This window comes from Crassostrea angulata, chromosome 2 (genome assembly GCF_025612915.1).
Source record: "Crassostrea angulata isolate pt1a10 chromosome 2, ASM2561291v2, whole genome shotgun sequence".
Taxonomy (NCBI): domain Eukaryota; kingdom Metazoa; phylum Mollusca; class Bivalvia; order Ostreida; family Ostreidae; genus Magallana; species Magallana angulata.
The window spans coordinates 41,481,205-41,498,875 of NC_069112.1; the positions used below are offsets into that span (position 1 = coordinate 41,481,205).

The 17,671-nt window shown below is 35.1% G+C and overlaps 1 pseudogene; it reads left to right on the top strand.

Moving 5' to 3' along the window:
- Positions 1 to 17,671, top strand: part of LOC128174339 (multiple epidermal growth factor-like domains protein 6) — a 228,694-nt pseudogene extending 211,023 nt beyond the window's left edge.

The window sequence follows — 17,671 nt, forward strand, 5'->3', positions numbered from 1 at the left end:
ATTGGACAAACAATAGACTTTAATTAGATATACACAAACGTGCACCTGGGCACACGACACAACTGTTCTGTTTATCTTGTATATTCTGTGTTAGTTCCAGGGGTTTTCTTAAGTTGGACAAACAATAGACTTTAATTAGATATACACAAACGTGCACCTGGGCACACGACACAACTGTTCTGTTTATCTTGTATATTCTGTGTTAGTTCCAGGGGTTTTCTTAAGTTGGACAAACAATAGACTCTAATTAGATATACACAAACGAACAAAACTATGTCTAGACAAACAAAGCAGCAGTAATATCCTGCCCGATATAACAAAGGCAGTTGAGAGTCTTTTCATCTTTAACATGTATCTAGCAGATCTAGAGTTAGACCTAGAAAAAATGTAAATTGAAAAAAAAATATAAACCTTAAACCGATTATCAAATTAAATCATGCATTTTTGGTTCATTATCTTTATTTTGTTTAATAACCGGATGAACTGAGAGAGAGAGAGAGAGAGAGAGAGAGAGAGAGAGAGAGAGAGAGAGAGAGAGAGAGAGAGAGAGATTTCACCGATTATGTTACATGTATAATAGGAAACAAACATACTTTAATTAGTTTTTATGCACAGATTAAGATATAGAGACTGCGCCCACCCCTACAATAATTTTGAAACCCCCCAAAAAATTCTAAAGAATTTTATAACGGCAATCTGTGTCCATCGGAGCGGTGTTGATGATAGCGATCTGTGTTAAATGAAGCGACAATTAAAACCGCCTGGAAGACCCCCCCCCCCCCTCTTTGGAAATTATATTATCACTCGGATGACCCCCTCCTATCCCTATAAAAGAGCTTTTGCATTTAATATATATCTTTTATTGTTCAGCTTGATCAAACTTGACTTAAATGTAACTTAAAGATGGTTTTAAGACAACTTAAAGGGAGCGTAAATGCCACTTAAAGATTTTTAAAGGTGGCTTAAAGATGGCTTAAAGGTGACTTAAAGGAGTTGGACATTAAGGACCTATAAGCTCAGCTTAAAGGTGACTTAAAGGTGGCTTAAAGATTGTATAGCCTTTAAGCCACCTTTACGCCACCTTTAAGCCGCCTTTAAGGACTTGCTTAAAGATTGTTTTTCGCCCTGTGTATTGCAGCCGTGGCTGATCTCCTCGCCGCGGGCGAAGGATAGATTACGTAAAGGTACAACGCACACACACACGCACAGCTCAGAACCCAGGAAGATTTGAAAAAGTTTGAAGTATAATAACTTAACTCTATCAAATAGAAGTTTATTTTTAACTTAAAATCCACAAATAATCTATGTCTGATATTGCTTTTGATTTAGAATGACATTGTTTTCATTAATTTACTCAACGGTTTCTTAAATTGACATCCTATATTTTTATCCATAAACTTTTGTGTAATCAAACCTAAAACAATTCTGAGTTCGCGGCTAAATGAGGAACGCAACTCCCGTGTATTAGACAACCGCTGACCGCTAGGTAGTCCAGCCGCGACCCTGATATCTAATTTTCTCGGCAGCGAGCGAGGGATAGCTTAGTCGTACACACACAACCAGCTCTGACTCTGGGTAGATTTTAAATGCATGCAGCTTATAACTAAAATGTAATGCATATATATATTTTTTTACAAATGTGTGGTTTACTAGAAAAGGATAAGGATATGTTTTGTTTTCCGATTACCGTTTTCAAGGATGTTGCACTATAGAACTTAACAACGACTTAAACCCCCAAAACGGCACGTCCTCTAAAAAAAATTCTTATGAAATACCTCCTGTATAAACCACTATAATACTTTCTGAGGTAACTTTGTGCAAGTTGTACGCACAAAGACTTTCGTTAACTTGGCAAATAAAAACAGGCACATGTTAACATGTAAAACCTGTTTACACTCATACTACACAAATCACTAACAAAACTAGAGCCGAGCTCGTTGCAGCGCAACGAGTAGGTCTTCCGTCGCAACTTCGTGTCGCGAAAGGATTGTCCATCAGTCTGATTAAAACACCTCCTTCTCCTGACACTTGTCAGAGCCTGACAGATCCTGTATTGATAAAAGGTCATCTTTACACGACTATTTCTTCTTACCAATTAGAGCTTTAGAAAATTGATTGGAACTCTTCAAATGGAGACAAAAAAAATTAATTCATGCCTGTTTTCTATGTAACCTCTAGATTGAGTATTGCACCACTTATTAAACAGATAAAGGCATATCTTTGCTAAGTAGGTGTTTATTTAGATTGTATGCAAATGTGGAGGTCAAGTGGAGTCTGTTATTGATACAGGTCTATCAGAACCTGGCGAGTGTAAGGAGAAGGGAAGTGGTTTTAATGATACTGGATTATCAATATGATAATAGTAGGTTCAAGAAATCGAAAACGAGACTCAATTTCAAAGTATTATTTTCATACCAGGCAAGTTCTTCGTTTAACTTACTTCAAGTTTAGGATAACTTTAAAAAGTACATCATTTATGTACATGTATTTAATTAATTTAATTATAACAAGCATTCTCAGAGTATTGCATAAGCAATACACGTCCCCTACCGGTTTGTGGAAATTGTGAAAACAATGCACTGTTATGCAGAATATCGAACCCGAACATTAAAAAATTGGAATTTAAAAAATTAATTTTCTCGAAAATATGTCAATCAGACGCTACAACATTGTAAACTTGATCTGTAGTTAGACATTTTGAAGCTGTTCAGCAAATTTCATATTATTCCTCAAACGCATAAAGAAAAAAGTGTGGAAAACTGAAGTGGGACAGACAGACGGACGGACGGACAGACAAACGGACGGACGGACAGACGGACTGACGGACGCAGAAGAAAGCTATAGTCCCCTCCGGTGAAAACCGGTAGGGGACTAATAAAAGTGTGAATGTGGCGGTGGGGGAAATGACCCAAAAATCAATTTTTCTAAGCGTTAACTTAAGGGAAATTTTGGTTGAGAGAAAGGGGGTCATTGCTCCCACTGGACCATCTAAAAGGTACTGTAAGCAAGCTCACAAATGATATCCCCGCTAAGAAAGAAGTCATTACTCACGTATTTCTCTATTAGAGAATAATGGATAGTTCTTTTTCTTTAGTGAGTCAAACAAGGCAGGGTATATTTACAAGTCACAAGTAATCTTTATGTCAAACTCTAGCTTTTACTCATTTCCATTGATACAAGATATGACACATGTTTAATATGACTTTGAACATGCGCAACTGACCCTGGGTCAAGTTCATGACACATCATCGGTCATCAGGAATCTTTAAATGAAATAGAAACTCCCAATGTTTCTCCTTAAATGACTTAGGGACAAATCATTACACACCCTCAGGTCATAAGCAATCTTTGTGTGAAGTAAGAAATTCCAAAGTGGACCGGAAACAAATTTTGCACTTTTCCTGCCAGTGACCTTTACTTTGTCCAAATGACCTTGGGTTTAGGTCATGACGCTTCGTCAGATAATGAGTAATATTTGTATGAAGTAAGAACACTTCCAGTGTTTCTCCATCAGAAAGATATAGACCGGACACGACGTACGGACGGATAAGGTGATTTTTATTTACCCCCCCCCCCCTGAATTTATTTTTGTGGGGTATAAAAATCCTTTTCGCCCGTTTTGTGCGGCACAAAACAAGACCTATATTTTTCAATTATTTCTATCGTATCACATATAAATATACATGTAAATGTATGATTTGTATGCACATTTGAGTTCTTCTCATCATCGTCGGAAAGGAGAAGAAACCCTTGGGGTCCAATAATGTCTTTTCATGGGCATTTGTCAATTTGCATCACTAAATGATCTCCAAGCGGTAAGCTATCAAAGCTTTTGAGATGTTACATGTAGATATTGATTTTCTATAGATTTAAATTTAAGGTTAGGAAAAACAACACTTTATTATACAGTAAAAAAAATCTAAAATAGCTTTATGTACGCGTACACATAAATAAGATGTAGCGAAAGCTATAAAGACTTTATTTTTTCTGTTCTAGACTTTTTCAGAGTGAACACGCTACAAGTTAACAATCTCCCATTTTGACAAGCTAGATTGAAAATAAAATATTCAGCTGAGTTTTAGGTCACTTAATCTGCATTACAACCTCATACTACACAACTTCAATGATTTTTTATTATAAATGTGCATATAACAATAAGTAAAAAATCCCAAGAACAAATATCTATCGCAATTAAATGCTTACATTTTTGGGAGGCAGAAAAGTCGCTTTGTTATAGTCTGCAAGTCAATTTAACTACTACAATTATTTCAAAGAAATAAGAAACTGTCGACACTTGCACTCTGATGATTTAATGACGATCGACCGACTTTATTGCTTAATGTAGTCGTATATCATTACTTCTAATCCTGAGAACAAATTCTATTTAATCTTTGACTTAAAACTGTTAACTTATAAAACCAGAGACATAAATAACTTTTTAAGTTATTTATGTCTCTGATAATATATATTTTATTCTGTTCATAACTATAGAAGTTTAGCGTGTTCAACAGATTAATTTTTTAGCCACATTATCAGATTACGATATCGCACCTTTAATGTGAGGTTGATTGACATCGAATATTTCGACACTTATTGTTTAACAATTGACCGCTGCAGTGAAAGCATCCTTCCAAATATTACTCAATTATTTATCAATTGCTGATCTGCAGCCCGGGGGCAATATTCTGAGCTATGTGCGCTGACGCCACACGAGATTTTCGGTCGCACGTGGGGTGGATTGACTTAGCATAGACTGACCGAATAAACACACGGGTGGGAAAGTGACATACATAGAGGAGAAAAATGTACACAAGTAGTCGCCAAAAATAGGTCTTCGCCACATTTTGAAAAAAAATAAAGCCCTTGCACTGTGATCATGAAACCGATAAAATCTAAACAAATCTGGTTTAAAAACTCATTTGAACATTCTAAAAATAATCACTAAATCCCTCAATTCTTGACAATTCTTTTATCGTGTCAGCCTCTACCGCCAATCGCAACTTCTCGGGCCTTTCCGGCAAGCTCGGAAAAACACTTCGAATGTATTACCTAGGCGTCCATGACAACCCCCCTTTTTATAAAACTTGATATAATTACACCACATTTTATGATCTGTTGAGATGTGAGCTATATTTCATTAAAGGTATCAATATACACTAAAATATAACACAGAAACGACATACAAGGTAAGAACATAAAATTGAAACAGCTCTTGTATATATATATATCTTGTTATTAGATAACCGCTGACCTCTATGTAGTGCAGCTGCGACCGATTTCTTCGGCCGCGGATGAGGGATCGGATAACTTACGTAAAGGTAAACACACATAGAGAGCTCAGAACCCAGGAAGATTTACAATGTTTGCAGTATGATGACTAGACTCTAATTAATATAAGTTTTCCCCCCTTTAATCCCACAGTTGATCTATCTGTCTGATACTGCTTCAGTTCGAGAATGGCATTGCTTTTATGATTAAGCAGAACGATTTCTTATTGACACTCTATCGTTTAATTTAAATTTAGAAGAGTAAGCTTTAATGTCATTGTGTACGATTCTTGTGTTTGCAGCTAAATAAAATCACATATGACAGACGCGATTCTTGTGTATTAGATAACCGCTGACCCCTAGGTAGTCCAGCCGCGACCTTGGCGATCGATTTTTCAGCCGCGGGCGAGATGGGTTATGTAATGACGCACACAACTAAGAATTTAGGTCGATTTGAAATGCTTGCAGTAAAACGACTCAAATATATTTCATGGAAGTTATTTTTTTTTAAATCTAGTTAATGTATCTCACTAGATAAGAAAAAGAACGTTTATATTTTCTCGTTTTTGTTTTTCTTAACGGTTGTCCACTATAGGACCTAAACAGAGGTGACTCCAAAAAAAAGGCTGTAAGAAAAACATGTACACGTATACTTTTTAGACACTTTTTCAAATGAATCAAAGCATCCCGTATATGCTGGTACACTTTCAGCTGTTAATTTATGTACGTTATGCGCACGAAGACGATTCGCTTACTTGCCAAATGAATACAGGTACATGTTAACAAGACAAGCTTTTTACACTCATATTACGCATTACCGGTACAAAATAATTTTGTAACGACATTGATAACACAATAATGAACAACTTTTCTATCGACAGCTATAGCGAAATATTAACCATTTTTGAGTTATAAAGCGAATACTTTTAAGGGCTCTAGACCCCTAATTTAAGGGGCGAGCCCTTTTTCAATGGTGTCAAGTGAAAGCCCTTGATATTTTGCACATATTTTGTTCTATATGTGTTTAAAGAAAATTTTAAACTAAAGAGCTACATAACAAAAACACAACCAAAAATCAGCATTTTTTGAAACACAAATTCAAATTAATTTTTTGAAACTTTAAAGGAGGAAAATTGTATAAACAAAACTCGGAGGACAACGTTCAAACTATCTATTTTTAAGATTTGTGACTTTGTAACACATGCTGTGAGCGCTTTCAGAGCCTTTGCGTGCACAATAATGCCTATATTTTTGGGAAAAAGGGGAGTAACTCGGTACCGGAAGTGTCGATTTCAACGATTTTCCTTAGATATTGAGAAATACTTACCACCAATAAGCTCTAAAAATTTGAACTTTATAGGACAACAAACAAGCAAGATTTTTGAGTTTTAAAAAACGTCTAGAAGAAAAAAAAGAATAAAAAGAATTACCAACAGAATCAGTACAAGGTCTTCCGTTGAAAACGGAAGACCTTAATAACATTGTAACGACCTTTATGAGATCCCAACAAACAACTTTTCAAGCGACAGCCATATCGAAAGCCTAACTGTTTTTTGAGTTATTAAGCAAATACTTTTTGGGGCTATTGGCCCCTAATTAAAGGGGCCAGCCCTTTTTTATTGGTGTCAAATGAAAGCCATTGATATTCGTCACAACGTTTATTCTACATGTCTAAGCAAAATATTTTTTTCGTTGAAAAGATGCAAAGAAAAATATTTCTAAATGTTCGCACCTTTTGGAATCCTTTTTTTTTTTACCCCTTTTGTTTCCTGAAATAAAAAAAAACGGTAATCCAATGAAATCTGAGGTCATTTTAACACGATTTAATTAAACTTAAAATTTTCAAAAAAATTAAAATTCATCCAATCAATTCGAGAAAGATGTCATCAGACACATAATTGTAAGTGCAACTTAGATATCATGTTTGAAAATTAGTCTGAGGTCATTTTAACGCGATTTAATTTAGTTTAAAATTTTTGAAAAATTTAAAATTCATCGAATCAATTCGAAGAAGATGTCATCACACGCAGAATTGTCAGCGTAACCTATATATAATGTTTTTAAATTAGTCTGAGGTCATTTTAACACGATTTACTTAAATTTAAAATTTTCAAAAAATTTAAAATTTATCCAATCATTTTGCCAATATGTCATTAGACGCAAAATTGTAAGCGCAACTTAGATATCATGTTTTAAAATTATTCTGATGTCATTTAAACACGATTTACTTAAATTTAAAATTTTCTAAAAAATTAAAATTCATCCAATCAAATCGAGAAAGATGTCATCAGACACAGAATTGTAAGCGCAACTTAGATATCATGTTTAAAAATTAATCTGAGGTCATTTTAACACGATTCAATTAATTTTTTTTTAAATTTAAAATTTATCCAATGAATTCGAAAAAGATGTCATCAGACGCAGAATTGTAAGCACATGTTTGAAAATTAGTATGAGGTCATTTAAAGACGATTTAATTGAATTTAAAATTTTCAAAAAAAATAAATTTTATCCCATCCATTTCAAAAAGATTTTATCAATCGTAGATCTGTAAATGCAACTTAGATATAATGTTTTAAAAATAGTCTGAGGTCATTATAACACATTTGATATGAGTTTTAAAATTTAGCTTCCCTACTCGGGATTTCTAGGCAATGGTTTTTCCCGTGAAGCTAGATTACCATGCCCTCTATCATTCCTGAAAATTGCAGTTTTGAGCTTTAAAATAGATGTGTAGACAATGAACTCATCGAAAGTGTGTCCTATATATTTTGACAGCGGCTAGCTTCCGTATTCGGAATTTCCGGACAATGATATTTTTCAAGATGCTAGATTTTTATGTCATCTATTATTCCTGAAAATTCCACTTTTCTATTTTTGCTTGTGTTTGAGGAGATGCGTGGACAAGCTTTTTTTTTAATGACGAAATGGCGGATAAGTCCGAACCGGAAGTGAGTACATAAACTTGATATGATAATAGATCAATACTGAAAATTTGACAAAAATCGGACCACCCATCTCCGAGAAATCTTCTGCACAAAAATTCTAAAGAAAATACAAGAAAAAAGTGAAAAAGAACCAATAGAATAATAGAAGGGTCTTCCGCTGAAGTCGAATGACCCTAAAAAGTGAAAAAGAAACAAAATAATAATAGAAGGGTCTTCTGCTGACGACGGAAGATCCTAATTATTAAGGACTGTTTTAACGCAATTTAAATGGAAGAATGTTTTTAAACCTGTACTTCATTCTAACAACCCCTTTATGAAGAATATTTTTGTTAGAAAATCAAAAAAAAAATGATAGAAAGAGAAAGAACAAATGTTGGCTACGGCAAAATTAGAACACATAACTTTTGCAGGTGTCATAACAGTAATTCAGCGAAGGTTCACTTCAAAACATGGCTGAGGCAAAATAATTCCCCAATAATTCCCGAATTTCTCTTTGAATTTGGGGCGTTTCCGTGTCCCATGAGCTGAATTTTTGTATGTGATGAAAAACAACGTGTAAGATGTCTGACTACTCAGGTTTGGTTACTGTGCGAGGTCATTTGAAATATTGATGCGTGTTTGTGTTTGGAAGAGGGTTAGGAAAAATAATCTTACCGTGACTAGGCTACACTCAGGTCACAGTAAGAATTCGTCCCATATACTTTCAATGTAGCAGCCGTGGACGGTATCTGCTTCGCGTCGATTTTAAGTCTGTTGAAAACAATATGCAGGGAAAAACACATTTGCATACTTTACAAACCTTTTTGAACATGCAGATATAGTCAATTTCACAAAATATCCATTTCATAAGTCGTACTTAGACATTTTGTTAATACACACGTTTGAATTTGCCTGCCATTTCGTTGGAAATCGCACTCGGAACGTCTCAGGTTTTATCATTCACATGGCGACCGTAAACAGCGAATTTTCAAACGTGATGTTTAAATGGAAGTGAGTTTGTGTCAATGTGGTAAAATTGGATCATAAAAGAGCAACATTGTAGGTATTTGAGACCAATCATATGAAAATTTAGGCGATATACAGTGCGATAATTTTTTTTTTTTTTGCTACGAGGCGAGTATATGAGACGAATTTTATCGTTATACCGGGTCCGTAGGACATGTGTCATTTTAAAGATAGAACATTCTATCTAGAGGGGGATTAAAAGGCCCGAGCTTGATTTTCGTCGTAAATACATCGAAATGGTCTGGTCATTAGTACAGTAATCTAGAATGGTACTTGGTTGAAAATAAAGGTTGAAAATGAAAGATCCAATATAATCAGGCCAGAAAAACTAAATGATCTTGTGAATAGGAAGGGAGGGGGGTGAGTCTAAATGTGACCATAAATCCATCATGTATATCAACGTGTAAATGGTCATGTAAAATTAAAAAAAAATAAAATTACGCAGCACCGTTAAGGTTGCATATGCTTAAATTACCATGAAATCAAAAACGAACTACAAATGTGATGGTCGTATTAATCAAAACTCGCATACAACTTTTTCCAAGATACTATTATCTTAAATCTAGTATTCCATGTGTTACGACGCACATGTGCATTTAGAGTCATCACGTGCCTATCACTTGACATCGATATTTATAAACATTTTACTATGTCACACATATTTTTCAATAACGCAAGGGCACATTTGTTTGTATGCATTTATAATTTAAAAGTGATCTCCTTCACCCAAAAATAACTGCTGATTTATTGGAATCGACTTACAACGCCATATCCAAAAATACACTCGACAATCCATCATTTACTGGGGTATTACGTCATTTTCAATCAAAGAATAAGACAAATCCGGAGAATATAACAAAGCAGCAGCATTTTCCAGTTTCCTCAAAACATTCTTGATCGCTATGTAAAATATCAAAAGTATCCATGCCGGTGTTGTATAGCAGTATTCCCCACATAGTAGCTTCTCCCCCCGGAAAACCGACTATATAGTAAACTTTCCCCCTGGGGAGAAAAGCTATTATATAGTAGCTTTTCCCCCATAGTAGGGTTTCTCCCTCACGTTTTTGGTTCAGATTTTATAAAAAATATTTATGGAAACCCAGTAAGGATTAAAATCAATGTTTCTACACTTTCAGGTTGTATATCTGCATTCATCTGTCAAGTTGATTTTCGTCTTGCCGATTTATTATTTTTATAGACAATGCCGAAAATTGAACATGTGTATAATGGAATAATACGTAGAACTGAATTAAATTAGGTAATTAATTGAAAAAAGTACTTGGTTTCACAAGATTTACACTTACATGTTTATGCATAATTCTGTGTTCTGAAGTTGTGAGTGAAAATGTTTGGAGAATTTTGTAATAAATCTATCACTCCGTCTGCAAATTTTATTCAAGCTAAACCTCTGTTTTAGAGAAATTTTGTTTTCGATGTTTAAAATCCTATTATAATGAATACAGTCCATATTCTTTAGGGTCCCATATCTCATAAACTAGAGATAACCACATCACCATATATTCACAGTGGCAGTGGTTAACAACTTGTTGATGACTCTGAAAATTTGAGCCCTCAGGGTAGGGGCCCTCATTGTTTCAGGGCCCGATGTTTAAAACCCCACTATAATGATTGAATAGTGATTTATAAGTGGGGGCCCGAATATCAAATTCTAGAGATTACCACTTAACCATATTTTCTCAGTGGTAGTGGTATAGCACTAGTATATGACCCTGAAAGTTTTAGTCCCCAGGGTAGGGGCCCTTAATGTTTCCAAGCCCGAGGTTTAAATTCCAATCATTACAAATAGTGTATTTTTTAGGGCCATATATCTAAAAGAAACAAAAAAACAAGAGGGAAATGGGCCACATCGCTCACCTGAGGAACAATAGGTATGATAAAACAGCTTAATGGAGTCATAATACAAACAATCTGGACAATGTACAATAATACATGTAGATCCTGTATAAATAAAATCCATTTTCCCCCTTGATATTCGTATGTCTATAATCATTAGTCCCTTTTCTAACAGGATGATTTTATAGTCATATCACATGATGAGTATTGCAGTTCTCAAAAAGATCCTTAATAATTGTTTATGATATAAAGCTACATAAAACTCTGAACCTTCTTGTGAGACCGAAGAATCGTCTTTGAGTCAAAGTCTTAACAATTATAAAAAATCATCTGCCTGATTAGTTTCTGAGAACAAGATTTTTTAAAGATTTACTCTATATATTCCTATGTAAAACTTTAACCCCCCCCCCTAATGTGGCCTCACCCTATCCCCAGGGATCATGCTTTTCACAACTTTGAATCTACACGACTTTCACACAAGTTTCAGCTTTCCTGGCTGATTAGTTTCTGAGAAGAAGATTTTTAAAGATTTAGTCTATATATTCCTAAGTAAAACTTCGACCCCCCATTGTGCCCCGCCCTCCCCCCGGTGGTCATGAATTTAACAACTTGGAATCTACACTACCTGGGGATACTTCCACACAAGTTTCAGCTTTCCTGGCTGATTTGTTTCTGGGAAGAAGATTTTTAAAGATTTACTTTATATATTCCTATGTTAAACCTCGACCCCCCATTGTGGCCCACCCACCCCCAGGGATCATGATTTTCACAACTTGGAATCTAAAGTACCTGAGGATGCTTCCACACAAGTGTCAGCTTTCCAGGCTGATTGGTTTCTGAGAAGAAGATTTTTAAAGATTTACTCTATATATTTCTATGTAAAACTTCGACCCCCATTGTGGCCCCACCCTCCCCCCGGGGGTCATGAATTTAACAACTTGAAATCTACACTACCTGGGGATACTTCCACACAAGTTTCAGCTTTCCTGGCTGATTAGTTTCTGGGAAGAAGATTTTTAAAGATTTACTCTATATATTCCTATGTTAAACCTCGACCCCCCATTGTGGCCCACCCACCCCCAGGGATCATGATTTTCACAACTTGGAATCTACAGTACCTGAGGATGCTTCCACACAAGTGTCAGCTTTCCAGGCTGATTGGTTTCTGAGAAGAAGATTTTTAAAGATTTACTCTATATATTCCTATGTAAAACTTCGACCCCCATTGTGGCCCCAACCTCCCCCCGGGGGTCATGAATTTAACAACTTGGAATCTACACTACCTGGGGATACTTCCACACAAGTTTCAGCTTTCCTGGCTGATTAGTTTCTGGGAAGAAGATTTTTAAAGATTTACTCTATATATTCCTATGTAAAACTTCGACCCCCATTGTGGCCCACCCACCCCCAGGGATCATGATTTTCACAACTTGGAATCTACAGTACCTGAGGATGCTTCCACACAAGTGTCAGCTTTCCAGGCTGATTGGTTTCTGAGAAGTAGATTTTTAAAGATTTACTCTATATATTCCTATGTAAAACTTCGACCCCCATTGTGCCCCACCCTCCCCCCGGTGGTCATGAATTTAACAACTTGGAATCTACACTACCTGGGGATACTTCCACACAAGTTTCAGCTTTCCTGGCTGATTAGTTTCTGAGAAGAAGATTTTTAAAGATTTACTCTATATATTACTATGTAAAACTTCGACCCCCCATTGTGACCCCATCCTACCCCCGGGGGTTATGGATTTGAAACTTTAAATCTACAATACCTGAGGATGCTTCCACACAAGTTTCAACTTTCCTGGCTTAATGGTTCTTGAGTAGAAGATTTTTGAAAATTTCTCGAAATTTTTCATTAATTTCTAATTATCCCCCCTTGAAAACGGGTGTGACCCTTAATTTTCACAACTTTGAATCCCCATTGCCCAAGGATGATTTGTGCCAAGTTTAGTTAAAATTGGCCCAGTAGTTCTTGAGAAGATGTTGAAAATGTGAAAAGTTTACGGACGGACGGACAGACGGACGACAGACAAAATGTGATCAGAATAGCTCACTTGAGCTTTCAGCTCAGGTGAGCTAACTAGAGATGACAACATCAGCATATTTTTACGGTCATTAGAAAGTAAAAACAGCATTTGAAAATACACACTCACTTATATAATTCCTTATCAAAATGGTTAAAAATTACGTTTAATTCTGCTTTTCTTTTTAAATTTACGAACAAAAATATTATAAAAGGTACGCAGGTAAAATCATTATTTTTCAAAACATTTAATCAATTCATAAGATGACTATTGATATAATAAATAACTAACTAAAAAATCAATGAATTTTTATTCATGAAAGTAGCAACCGAAAGATTGTTCCATTTCACATTTTCCAGAGTGACCAGCAAAGATACCGACTTTGTTCTGGTTGTAAAGTTACATTACAAAAATCTTTACATCATAAAACCTCACGCTTCGTAAAAAATGTGCTTAAAGACATGAAAGACATGAATATGAATATGCGTGACTTAAAAACAAAATTGTAAACACTAACTTTACACATAATCAATTATAATACCCCTTACCCATGATTTAGAAACCCATTAATCGAAGTAAAACATTTCAGTTTCTCATCATATCATTGCACCCTTTCTCTCGTTTGATATTTAGAAGTAGAAATATACGATTACATTGTATATCTAAGATCGTCAATTCTAACGGTATTAAATTATTCTTATTCCCTTCCTCTACAAAATTAAGTCAAGATTAGTCAGTTTCCTGGGAGGAACTTATACATAGATGATAGTACATGGGGAAAATAGAGTTCCAAACCGGCATATTTTCACTCAAATGTATTCTGACGTGTTCTGTGAAAAATGTCAATGTCATAGCGTCGAAGTCAAAACTGTAGATAAGCATCGGTTAGATGAAAAAGATTCGAGGTATTCTGAAATCCATGTAAAAGGTGTTGCAAAAAGGTGTAACAAAAGGTGAAATAAATGGTGACGACACGGGAATGTTCTGAAGGCGCGTGCCTTTGTTCATATCAGGGTTGAACAAACCATGTATTTTATTCTATACATTATTAAATGCCATAATTATCCTTTTGTATGAGAAATTAAAATCATATCAGTTATTGCAAATTATTGCCACGAATGGTCCGCCATAAACATGACCGGAATTTTAAAGAAGGGGGGACATCTCCTATATAGTAGGTTTTCCGTGGGGGTAATCTGGCTATAAAAAGGGGGAAAACCCACTATATAGTCAGCTTTCCGTGGGGGAAAAACTGCTATATAGCCATTTTTCCGGGGGGATAAACTGCTATATAGCCATTTTTCCGGGGGGAAAGATGGCTAGGGGGAAAAGGCACTATATAACACCGGTTATGCCGTTGCGAAAGTGCGTTGAAGACGATAAACATGTATTTTTCTTAACTTAATCCCCTTTTCAAACGCAATGCCGATCTAGATTTCGGTTAAGGGAAAGAACTCTGTAGATATATTGTTGCGGGAAATTTGAATTACATTACGAGCATTTTCCGATATTATCCCTTGGTTGTATTGCGGAGGCAAAATTGTAACTTAAGTATAAATAAATATCATACATTTATATATTTCAAGTGAAAGCAAGGGTCAGTAATCCATCAACAGAAAAAAAAACATGGAGATAACTACGACATGCATTTCCTCTTTATATTCCATACACAGATCCACTGTTTCCGGGGGGGGGGGGGGGGTGACAGTTATTTGAGTTTGCCAGAGGATGGGGTCCAACGTATAATTTTGGTAATTTTGAAATGAATATTAGAGAAATTTAGAAATTTGAATTGTGCAGGGGGGGGGGGGGATTCGGACTCCCCTAGCTGACCCCCCCCCCCCTTCCCTCTAGTGCATGTATTCAGCGACAATCAACAAGCCATGCATTTGTTTTATTTATGTTTTACCTGCTTTGCCAATTAAATCAATAACTGGTGAATAAACTGTTTTTAAAAACACATTCTTCCACAAAATTGCTGGATATTTTTTTGGAGTATTCCATGACATTGCTGCTTATTTTTAAGAAAGAACAAGCACAAAATTCTTACCCCCATCCCCTTCCTAAGGAACAAACACTCAAACAACAATACATGAACAATGTAAATTCCTAGATTTTGAGTGTTGATCACAACAACAAACACACAGATTTTCAAACATTTATTTTTCATTTTTCAAGGAATTATTGAAGAAATAACTAATAGTTAGGCAACTGTTAAAAATAAATTATGGTTTCAATGAATAATATTTGCATATTAAGATTAATTTTGACTCTTTAAGTTTTAAATATCATTGTTTATAGTTTGAAAAAAAACAAGAGTTGCAAAATCCTTAGCTCATATTCAACATATAAATACTAAGATTAGGTTTGTTTATCTATAAAGTTCCCAATACACTGAAGAAAATCAAGAGTTAACTTAATAATCCAAGATGACCTAGCTATAAATGTTTACAATATCAGAAAGAACCCCCACCCCCCTCCAATAAAAAAAAATCTTTATCATCAAGGGATAATGCTAAGTAATCAATGTATGTGATATAGTGTATACTCTCACAGCAAGTTTAATTACATTTCAGGCAAAATGAAAACACTCAAATACATGCATGGTAGTCTCCACCCACAGAATATATATGTAAGGCACTGTATTTTTCAATCTTACAAAAACATGTTACACACATTTGGATAAATTCAACTTAGGGGCTGAAACAGTAGATTGTAATAAGTCACTGGAGCATACAGCACATTGAAGTCAAACACCATGCCATGGGTACCCCGCACCTTTCGCTACTTGTACACAACACAAATAGTATAGGAGTCTACAAATGAAGTACATGTATAAGCTACGGTGTAAATGAAACCATCAAATTACCAGTTATTTAGACTTAAAACTCAAATTTTATGCAGCGATACAAGTAATAGTTGATCAGTATGCAGTCTTTGAGGCTGGCGATCAGCTTATAAAGGTGTGAAAGACCAAAAATAGCACCTCATATTTTGAAACCTCAAAGCTATCACTCTTTTTCTTTCTATGTTATTTATTCCGGCCAATTTAAACAAAAAAAGTCAAAATTTTAAAGTGCAATGCTACATAAAAGCTGTGAATTGGCATAGCCGTGTTAACTCCAGATAAGATTCAACGAAATGTTTTGACTGTCCCCTGTCATTGAAAGCAAGGTGTGTGCGGTATCTGCATGACGTGAGTTGAATAAAGGTGATGACAATCTAGTTTAGCTATCAACAATGTAATGCTACTTAACAAGGATAATTGTATTGCTTTGAAAAATGTTTTAATTATCTGCAAGGACAGTCAACGCTCATGACAAATAATTTCATTTAAAAATCGTTCTCATAAGTTAAACATGTTGAAAAAACCTGATCATGTTGATAGTTAAGACAGGTCAGCAAAACAGCACAATATTGGAGATAATAATTCTCACAGCAATTAACCTATATTGTATCATCTTTTTTATCTTGTACCACAATTTTACATATACTGGTAATATAACTAATTATGTTGACATTAATTCTGAATAAATATTGAGGCTCCTTAATTTCAATGTAAACAAGCTTAGCAATGACATTTTTATTTGAAGTCACATGGATCAGCAGTCAGAAGTGATACTTTGGAGCAATTTGTCAGAGTAAAAATGATTTCTTTTAATTAATTGGTACACATGCAAAATCAAAATATTGATCATATACCAGTCAATGTAAATATACCAACACAGTCTAAAACAGTGGCACTACTAATCATCTACATTGATACATGTATGGTGTCGCTGATAAATAATCAATGTGGTACTGGAAGGTTGTGCATTCAGGTAAAATCTAATGTCTGATGGGGAAAAGCTGATAAATCGCCATCAACATTTGTTTTTGTCCAAGAGGTTTTCAACAAGTAGGATTTAAATACTCTTAAACTATTCTTTGAAATAATAAATTATATGCAAATAGAGTATTGATATAGTATCCTTTGTGTAACAAAATGATATGCTAGTGCGTTGATAAGTAACATGTTTACATCTATGCCTGCCATTTTGCTAGCAGCTAAAAATAGTCGACGCGTCAGGGCTCCATACAGGCGGATCGATACCAAACGACAATTAATGTTCTCATTGAACAAAAGCAAATAATGATCATTATTGCACAATGAGGGGTTTGGAATTTTTTAACTCTCTTCAATAAGAAATTAAATCCAAAAAGTAATAAACCTCCATTAATAGATGTTATTTAGGTTAAATTACTACATATCTAATGAATATTCATGAATTCAAAGTTTATCAAAATAAGGCCCGCCTCCAAATGCAAGCCTTAACTGTGCTTCGTAACAGAACACATGTAATATGTATGTTGTTATTTTGACAATTATATAGGTTTTCATTCGTTTTCCCCAGGTTGCGAACCTGGATTTTTTGGACAAGACTGCTCTGAGAAATGCATCGACACATGCAATGGATGCAATAACGTCAATGGATTGTGTGACTATGGTTGCATACCAGGCTGGATAGGATATTTCTGCAATAAAGGTATTGCTCAAAATAATACATGTCATAGGGCAGATTACTGA